Source organism: Rhea americana, unplaced genomic scaffold (genome assembly GCF_003343005.1).
Source record: "Rhea americana isolate MKP2758 unplaced genomic scaffold, rheAme1 scaffold_511, whole genome shotgun sequence".
NCBI classification, from domain to species: domain Eukaryota; kingdom Metazoa; phylum Chordata; class Aves; order Rheiformes; family Rheidae; genus Rhea; species Rhea americana.
In genome coordinates this window covers 4356-13936 of record NW_028186659.1, presented here as the reverse complement: position 1 = coordinate 13936, position 9581 = coordinate 4356, and the positions used below count along the sequence as shown (strand labels likewise).

Here is a 9581-nt window from a genome sequence, read left to right as displayed (position 1 = left end):
AAAAAAAAAAAAAAAGGGGGGGTGTGGAGGAAAAGGGGGGGGTTAGCTTGCCCCTCCCTTCTTCTTCAGCATTTTTTTTCCTGTGTCCAATTTACCATTCATTTTTTTTTCCTGTGTCCAATTTACCATTCATTTGAGATTTTGGACAAAGACAGGGCAGTGGGTGGGCTGCTTTGAGTTTTGTGATATAATATGACTGGAACGAGAGAGTAAAACACAGACAATTAAGGATCGGCGCGAGGGCTTTGCTCGTTCAGTCTGTTGAGGAAGCCGTCATTTTGTGTTAGTGTGTGTGTCTAGAGGAGGAAGGATAGTGGATAGTGACAGTGGAAGGATGCACTATGTTGCATTCACACTTGCTAAATGCCCATGCTGGGGAACAGGGACTTCAAAGGAAGGCATCCGAGCAGGAGGGTCCTTTCAAGCATGCCTCTGTGGTGCGGCCACCCCAAAGTGGGCTCTTACTGCTAACAACATGATGTTTTGTTGCACCCTCCAAACGGGAGGGCTGAGACAAGAAGTGCACGCAGGTGTCAGGCAGGCTCCTTGCTGCCACAGGCTCTGCTCATGCACCTCACCCTGATGGCCAGCGGCTTCTCCACTGCTCTGGTTCCCGGAGCTCCTTGGCAAAGTGGCACTCGGCTCTTCCTGGCGGGTTATGGTGCTGTGCAGCTCTCCGGTCCGAGGTCCCGCTGGTCCCGCCACTGCACTTCAGCCCTAATGACCCGTAGCCTCTCCTGCTTTTGTGTTTGTTTATTTCTTTATTTCAACTGCTGGACTCTGCCTGTCCTCCGCCGGTGCGTTTCAAGGCTGATGAATAGCACCCCCTGCAGTTATAGAGCTGATCTTTTGTAGCGCAGACGTATAATTAATTGTGCGGCACTTTTGCAGTCTGAACAGGCAAGTGGATTCTTGGAAGACACCCACTTACCGCCTGGCTCGCCGGTACTCAGTCCTACGGCCCTCAGGGAAAGGACCTGCTGACCGCAGTTTGAGGGTGTCTGCCCTACTGTAACTTCAGTAGTAATCTGAAAGAGGATTTGAAGTCAGGTCTTTGGTGTAAAGAAAAATCTGCTGCACAACAGAATTTCCTTTCTTCTGCCCCTGCTCTGATGTTAAAAGGCTTAGGGGGTTGTTTGCATCTCTGCTCCCTCCCACAGTTCTGATGTTTAGTTTTTTTTTTCTTTTTTTTTTTTCCTTTCTTGTCTCCAAGGGGAAGTAAGGATTTGTTAGTTTGTAAAGTACTTTGAAGATAAAAATCATTGTCTATGCTAAGTGCTGTCTGTTGGTTTGTGTGAGTCATGACCTGGCTTAGCTGGGAAGCGAAGCTGGAAATCTCCCCTCAGCCCCCTCTGAGGATGAAGTCAAGGATTTAGCAGTCCTCCTCCTCTAAGGCTCATACAGTTTGCCCTGGCCACGTGGAAGGCAGAAGTGGGGTAACCAGGGGTAACTGAATGCTGTGCATCTCAGCTTGGGCAGTGGGAAGGAATGAGGGAAATRCACAACACAGAATTGAGGGCAGAGGACATCAGGGATGTGATTTGGCTAAGATTAGATAGAGAGGAGATTTTAAGCCTCATCAGCTTCTTCTGGTATGGCAGGATTGTCCTCAGTTCTTTATCTACACCTGTTTTAAATGACTCCTGAAAGAACAGAAAACAGTGGAGAAAACCCTTTACTTTGATTTCTCTTCAGCTGGTGACAACCCTTACCCAGGACTGTAACCATAGGTGTTCAGGGATAGGGGAGGAGTGCCTCACTTCAACCCCATGCTAGGATATGAAAGGATTAAATCTCTTTCGTAAGCAAAGTGAAAGGTCCCCAGGTGTCTTCTCTCAGGCTCAGAGATTGCAGTGGGAGAAGGAGGCAGGATCCAGCTGGGTAAGAGACCTCATCAAGAGGATAAAAGCATTTAGGGTAAAGGACAGTCTGTCTCCTTGAGTAGGGGAAGTAATCAGTGAGGATGTGCAAGGGTCTCTCAAAAAGCCCTAAGCAGGAGATGCTTGTAGCAGAGCAGAATTTCCAGACAGTGATAAAGGGGAACAAGCTGAAAGCATTAATTGGTTCTTCCCCCTTTCTATTAAGATATTCTGGTTCTTGCAACCACTGCTGCTTTCCCCCAACCCGCCTTTTTTTTTTTTTAGAAAAAAAAACCTTCTCTTCATTCTTAATGAAAAGTACTAATAAGGAAAACCCCTACTTATCACCTAAGGCTACTTGCTGAGTTATTGTTTCTAGAGATGAGATAATGCAAGCTGATTATAAATAGGGTGACTACCCTTTTCCATCAATATTAAGCTGGCACCTTGATCTTCGGCCTCGTGGAATGAATCACACTATAAGAGTTTGAAGTATTGTTGGTTTCAAGAGAGAGTAGTCATCCCTTCTCTCACCCCCACCTTCCCTTGCTGTGGAGTGGCTTGGCCATGACTTGGTAGGGGGGTTTCCTGAACCATATTCAATTACCCTAGGGAATGTGTCTGCTGGGAAGATGCTTTCTCCACCACTGTAGATAGCATTGGTCCTCTTCATTGGTCCTGCGTTCAGCTGGGGTATTTGGGGACCGCCCAGAGGATTGCAGACCACCAGAATGCTTCTGCTGGTTGCAAAGGAGTTTGTGTTGGGATATCATTTTTCTTTTCTGTGGGCATAGGCTATTTCCAAAACTGGCTAAAAACAATGGAGACTCACCGAGTTGATAAGTTGCCACGGATCATGCTTGCTCAGGCTTCTGTGCTTGCTGGTGATGTCTTAAGAAGTTCTTAGCTTGTTTTCAGAGCCTTGATGGAACTGGCAGCATTTTATTCAGATCTAATTACTCTGAGCACTTTTTAAAATAGTTGCCCTTCATTTCTAATCACCTCTTCAGGACAAATGTGAGCACCGTTTGGATTCCACACTGCAAAATGTAATCTCGTCAAGAAGGATGACAACAGCCCAATATAAGCAGAGACTTTGTCAGTTGAAACGTAAAGTTGCTGAACTTCAGTAGGCAACTGGAAGATACATTGAACCCTGAGACAGAAACTACTTACGATTTTACTGTGTGTTGGACTCTCTAAAGATAGGTCTGTACAGACTTTACGAAACCAAATGCTAATTTCATAACCCAGGTTGGTTACCTCCATTATCTGACAGCTTTTAAAGCATTGCCATCACTTGGGTTAGGTGATTTGAATGAATAATATGCTTCCTTCCCCTACCCTCAAATGGTCATGCTCCTAAATAGTTGAACTTTTTGTGTTTTAAAGTCATAACTTCTGTATGCTCTTGTGCGCCTGCCTTTACTTGAATTTGAGCATGACTTTTGGATGATACAGGGCACTGAAATAAGAAATTAATGCCTTTTTGAATTTTAGAATTAGAGGTTTTGAGCATTGCATATACTTTTATGATTCTCAAAATACTATGTAAATAGTTGTGTTTGAAGTAGTTCCCTCCCCCCATGTTTTTGGCAGTAATAAGAGGTATATAAATAAACAACAGTGGTACTTTTAAAAATTTTTTTTAATAATCCAATACTTCTGATGCATCAGGACAGGAAAACATCACTATGTACAACAGAAAAAAAAGTGGAATTCAGTTTGTGTGGCAAGAGATTAATGAGATTTAATGTAGCATATATATAAGTGGTCCTTTAGACTACTGCATACATACAGTATAAATACAGGCTTCTTATTAGATGAGCATAGAAGACCTCTTGGTTTTGGTCTAGTCTGATGCACTCTGCTTTTACCTCTTTCTGCTGCAGTCTCTTCTGATATGCTATTTAATGTGCCTGAATTCTGTAGCAACAAGGTGACTGGAAGAGTTAACACTGCTCCTTCAGGGACCTTTTTTTTTTTCTCCTATTGGAACAGCCGAGATTCAAAACAAGTATTGCATGCATCAGGGAGAGAGCCAACAGGGAGTGAAGTAAGAATCAAAATCTTAGTTGCCTCTAAAATTTGGGACTATATGTCATGGGGATTTAAGCTTGTCAAGCCTGGAAATTCCCACTTCCCTGTAGGCAGAAAAAACAGCAAATGAAACCCCTGTAAAAGGCCAGCAGAACTAAAGAAAAATTCCCTTTCTGTAAAACATGTTCTGGCAAGGCAGAATCGGTTTTATGTAAGACCATTTTAACAGACGAGTTGTTCTTCTAATATTTGAATTTCTCCTTTTGTTTAGATATGTTTAGCCGTTCAGATAATGAAGATTTATTGATGGCCTTTTCTGCCTTGTTGGAGACAGTCTTGCCAGAGAATCATATTTGTGTGGCTTTCTATTTTAATTTCYACCTTTATTACTTTGGACATCTGCATGGAAAGGTGATCCATTTTTCCTCAAGAATTCAGCTTCTCTTTTTCACAGCCTTTTTATTGGACTCAGATTCTTTTGTCTGCAATACCAGAATCACTTTCACAGCTACTAATTCTGCTTCTGCAAGAAGCAGGTTTTTTGTCAGGAGGTAAAAGGAATAAGCAGAAGAAGCTGAGCAGGTTTTAAGATACAAAGACCTTATTTTCATGAATCAGCTTCTTGTAACAGGAAGATGGGAGGACAGAAGTGTTGCAGTATTAAAAGACAGAGCAGAATTCTCTCCTGTGTAGGTGATTTCTTTCTTTCTCTCTCTCTTTCTCTCTCTCTCTCTCTNTTTTTTTTTTTTTTTTTGCTATGATTCATGCTGTCTACCTTCAGCTGCTTTATCTTTTTTCCTCATGTGACATGCTCCAAAGTCCTTCAATCCAGTTGTTGCTCTGTTGCAGGAATTGGGCTCTAGGACTTTACACTATGGCTTATGGAGATGCTTCTTGTGTCTGGAGGAGAGCCACTTCCAAGCGATGCACCCAAGACATGACAATCAGTAGGTTGAGAATCCATGCTCTTCCTAAAATACTTTCCATCAAGTACACAGATCCTTTGAATGTCTTAAGGCGAAAGTTCAATGGCAGAGAATTAATGAGAGGAGAGCCCTCCCTGTCGTTGCTGCAGGACCTTGTGAGATGTGTGATACCACTTCTTCTTCCTGTAGGGTCAGATGTAACACTTTTTATCTGAAGTAACTGTAAAAGAAATAGGAGGAAGGTATGGGAAATCCTGGGGCTGGATGGGAAAAGAGGTAAGAAATGTTAATGAATGCAGCCATGCTGATGTCTGTCTTGGAGAAAGAGAAACAGGCTAGCTGCCCTTGCTTTACACTTGCTTAAAGATTTAGCTGTCCCACCGTGAATATAAGTTTCATACCCTAGTTGTGTGACCTGTAGGTGCCTCAACTCACTGTCATCTTTTGTATTATCTATCTTCAAGCTAGTCTCTAATGCCCATTCCCATAGGATCTAAGTGCCTCTAGATAAAAGCTGTAAAAGTGCAGTGAAGAGCCTGTGCGTGACATGAAATAGTGTAACAGGGGAAAGGATTAGGATAGGGATACTACTTTGAGGGGACAGGTACAGTTTCTGTGCCTAGAGAAATCTTCATGCCTAACTCTGTGGAGATTTCAGTCTCCTGGTGCTGCTAGTTCAATACTTTCCAACGGCAGTGAAAGCTTTTTTCTTTTTCCTTTTTTTTAAAAAAAAAAAAAGAAAAAAAGAAGAATTCCTCAGAGGATACCATCAGTGCATTCAGAAGTCATCTTCCCTCTAACAAATAGCGGACCACTGTGAGTCCTTCCATCATATAAGTTACCTACTTTTTGTTCTCAATCCCACAAACTGCATCTCAGTAAAGCCCTTTTGGAGTACTCCCTCCTTTCTGGAAAAGAGGGCTTAGAGGGTGTGTGGAGCTGAGAGGTGGTGGTGATCAGGCATGGTGTAATCCTTGCTTTCCCCTGCTGCTGCTGATATATGCTTCTGCAAAGCTGTAGTAAATGAGTAATTGCTGAATTATGGCTGGAGCAGAAGTGGTGACCTCAGAGACAGAGGGTGACTCTCCATCTCCATTTGTCAGTCTGCTCAGGGTCAGAAGAAGTTTTTTTTCTCAGGGATCTGTGGGCGAAGGGAAAGGGATGCACAAGGTAAGCCTAAYRTTAAGGCATAACAGGAAGACCTGTYTGCTTTTGCCACTGGCACAATTTGTGTATATTAAGAGAGTCAGTGCTGCTTGTAACAGCAGCTGCTGGTAGGAGYGATGGCATTAATCCTGGGAGTTGTTGAAGGGGCTTTATTTTGCCCAAAATCTCTCGCCGGTCATACAGTAGGCTTCCAACTCTTAAGGCCATTTTCCTTCTTGTATCTTGTTTGTGTAGTGGTACTTCTGCCCTCTGAAGCATTTTGATGAGGAGGTGAGGGGAAAAAAGGATATCTAAGGTGAAATAGGTAGGATTTGGAAGATTTTTTTATTGTGGTAATACTGTAGTGGCTCCATACAATTAAGACTGAGTTGATTTTTTTGCACTAAAAGCAGACACTTAAATCTTTATTATGACTGTAGTGTAGTGCATCTGCTCATTTACAGAACTTAGTCTCAGTTTACAAAATGTATTTGCTGGAAATTTGCATGTAAGCCTATTAAGTTTGTTACATTAATTTTAAAATTGATCCTTTAAGAGTTTATTTTAACAAGTAACCGTTTTTGACCTTAACAGATTCTCGTTTTATTTTTTCTTCTTTTATGGATTGAGAGGTGACTTGCTCATAAGCTGTTTTAAAGAATGTATAGATATTACTGATGGCTTTATCCTGACTTAGTACTGTTTGCATGTATGTTAGCTTTCAGCCCTCATGATCTATTTTCAGGATTACAGCCCATGTGGAATTATTTTTTCCATTAGTCCTAACAATTAATCTTTTGATTGTAATTTTTATGTAACTGATAATGGTCAAGTAGTTGTCACTGAATGAACAAAGTCAGAAGATTGAATTTCTTTTTTTTTTTCTGGAAAAAATGTGAAGCATTCAGTGGCAAAGAAAAACTTGGGAATGTGAACAAGGTATAATAATGACAAGTTTTTCCTCCAGAGTCTGCAGTCAGCCAAAAACAGGATTCTGAGAGAAYGAACTTATCCGTTAAGCTCAGTGGGGTTGTACCTTAAAGCACGATACATCACCTCAAAAGCTGCAAACTATATGACATCTCTGCTCTTGTGATATTTAATTAATATAGTTATGGGTACTTTGTTTTCATACTACACTTTAAAGGATTCTGTATATTATCAGTGATGCCTGCTGTAGTGCAACAACTGATAATAGGGTGGAGTTTGCCTATATTTATAGCACGTTCTTACAAACTTCACTTCGTCCTTTAAAATCAGCCATATAGTTTTGAGTTTTTAAATATTTTAAAAAGAGACTTCTCTTCCACTTCCCTTGTAACATCTATTAGTAGTCAGTGGTGGCAGTGGGAAATGGTGCTGTGGGATACACTGGAGATCCAGGTACCTCAGTATGAAAATTCACTTATTTTTGTTTCTTTGATAAATTCACATGTGAATGTTAGCTGTCTTATAGTTCTTAAACTGTTTGGAGCGTTTTACATAACTTTTTATGCTCTGACTTCGTTTTGTACGTTAAATTAAAAACAGCTTGATATACCAAGCTTATATATATAAGCTATGCTGTCATGTATTTTTATATACAAAAGGGTTTTACCTTAAGCTCTAAGCACTCCTACCTTATAAAATCTACATAAAGGATTGACCTCAAYTGACATTTCACTTCAGAATCAGAGAACAGATAATGAAAAATCAAATTATAAGAATGTTATCGAGTCCCCCCACCCCATTACAGCCTTTATCACAGTCCTCCATCCCCAGCGGGAATGCTGCTTTAACCGAGCTCTTAGCATGCCTTGGCAGTCAACAAGATTAAGGCAGTTTGTGACTAGAGTAAAGCAACAGTTTGTCATGGTCAATGTGCTGTCAGAGCCTCTTTTTTCAGATGAAGGAAGCAATGACTTCCACCTCCTCTAAGTGAGACACTGTGCCTTAAACTTTTCTTGCGAATGGGCAACAAGTGCAGATGAGAGTGCAAGCACATTGTGCAGTGAGAGGGAGAGCACGCTTAATAACGCAGCGCCTGTGTGATCCAGCTGCAATTCCCAGGTAGCTCATGCGGAACACATTGCAGTAATCTAATCTGAAGGAGATAAGGCATAGATCACAGCAGAAGGCTGGCCTGGAGAGGAGCCACTGCGTGCCTCTGCCGAGCACAAAGAGGAGCGGAGGAGGCGGCAGGTCCTTCCCCAGCACTCCTGCCGTACGAGTGCCTAGCTAGCAGCAGGGGATCCTGCTACCCGCAAGTTCTTAACTTGGAAAACAAGTAGTGGGGGCAGGTGTATGTATTGTATGCTCTGGTTGCTTTCTCCAGACTATTGCCTTTATTTCAGTCTTATCTACACGGGATTTCAGCCAGTCTCAGAATTATTTTTGACAGAGAATGCATATTACAGTATGTAGTGTTTTACATTTATTTTTCATAAAGAGCAAGTCACCTGTGGGGGAGCCATCACTGAAGTTGTTGTTGGAAGGACTGTCTTGTAAGCACAGCCAGTTAGGCAGTCCATCGCTTTGGGGAATAAGCAGGGGCCCTCTCTCCATGTAAGGCTTTCTATAGGAGATAGCGCTTGCTGAGGACCTGGGAAACAGAGCAGTTATCAAAACTGTTACATCTACTCAGTACTAAGTTCCTGGCAAAGTGAGTTTTAAATGATGCTCAAGCTTTCTCTATGCGGCACTTAAAGCTTTGCAGGCTGCCAGCCTCCTGCATTTTCACGTGAAATGCTACGAATGGCAGATGGAGGAAGCTGTAGTGTCATACAAAGCTTCCTTTGCTGGCATGCGGTCTTAAATGAAGGATATGATGACTGACAAGTGTTGCATCCTCTCTCCCAAAGAGCCCCCTCTGCCAGTCCCCTTGTTTCAGACTTTAGCCCCTACGCTAAAGGGGCTCCCCATGCTTATTAAAAAAAAAAAAAAACTTTAAAGCTTTTTAAAGAATATTTACTAATCTTTAAGTGCAGAAGTACAAAAAGATATACTTAACTCCCAAATTTACTGTTTATGCAAGATTCAAGAGGGCTAAGAGTTTTTTTATTATTATTTATTTATTTTTATTTAAGCAGTTTTGGAATAGAGTAGCACTTAGGAAAGTGAAGAGTTGCTCTTATTGGGTAAAAGGAGACATACTGCAGATAGGAGGAGAGCTTACATAAAGCCGATACCCCAGCACGTAGCTCTAAATGCAGCCTCCATGTTGTTTCCTGAGCTCCCTGCAGGTCTGCTGCCGTATCTCCCGATGGATCTGTGCTGCCTTGCCCATTTAATGGTCATTTGGATTATGGTCCAAAATTTGCAGTTTGTTATAAAAATCTACTAAAAATATTCTTATGCTTTATGCCAGTGAAAAAGACTTCCCCTTTCTCCAAAAGCCACAGGGAGTCTTAAATGCTCTTTGAGAAAGCCAAACGCAGGCATCAGGTTAATGCATGAAAATTGCCTGTCTAGCTCCAGTGCAGAAGCAGAGCAAAGGGGAAGAAGTGGCCAAACAGAAAAAAAATTAGATTCTTAAAATAACTTGGAAAAAAATAACAGAGCTTTAAAAATGTATTACAAGTATTGATTTATTAGAAGATTAAAATGGAAACTTCCGTCGTCACCATCCCCC

The 9581-nt window shown here is 41.7% G+C and overlaps 1 long non-coding RNA gene across 2 annotated transcripts in view; it reads left to right on the top strand.

The window, feature by feature from the left end:
* Positions 1-9581, top strand: part of LOC146588441 (uncharacterized) — a 72556-nt gene that overhangs the window by 59297 nt on the left and 3678 nt on the right. The window contains exon 3 of one of the 2 annotated variants that reach the window (XR_014897421.1): positions 4749-4979. The exons of the other annotated variant lie outside the window; for it this stretch is intronic. This is a non-coding gene — a long non-coding RNA (uncharacterized LOC146588441). Of the gene's footprint in view, positions 1-4748; positions 4980-9581 lie in introns of those variants that run through there. 2 annotated transcript variants of the gene reach the window in all.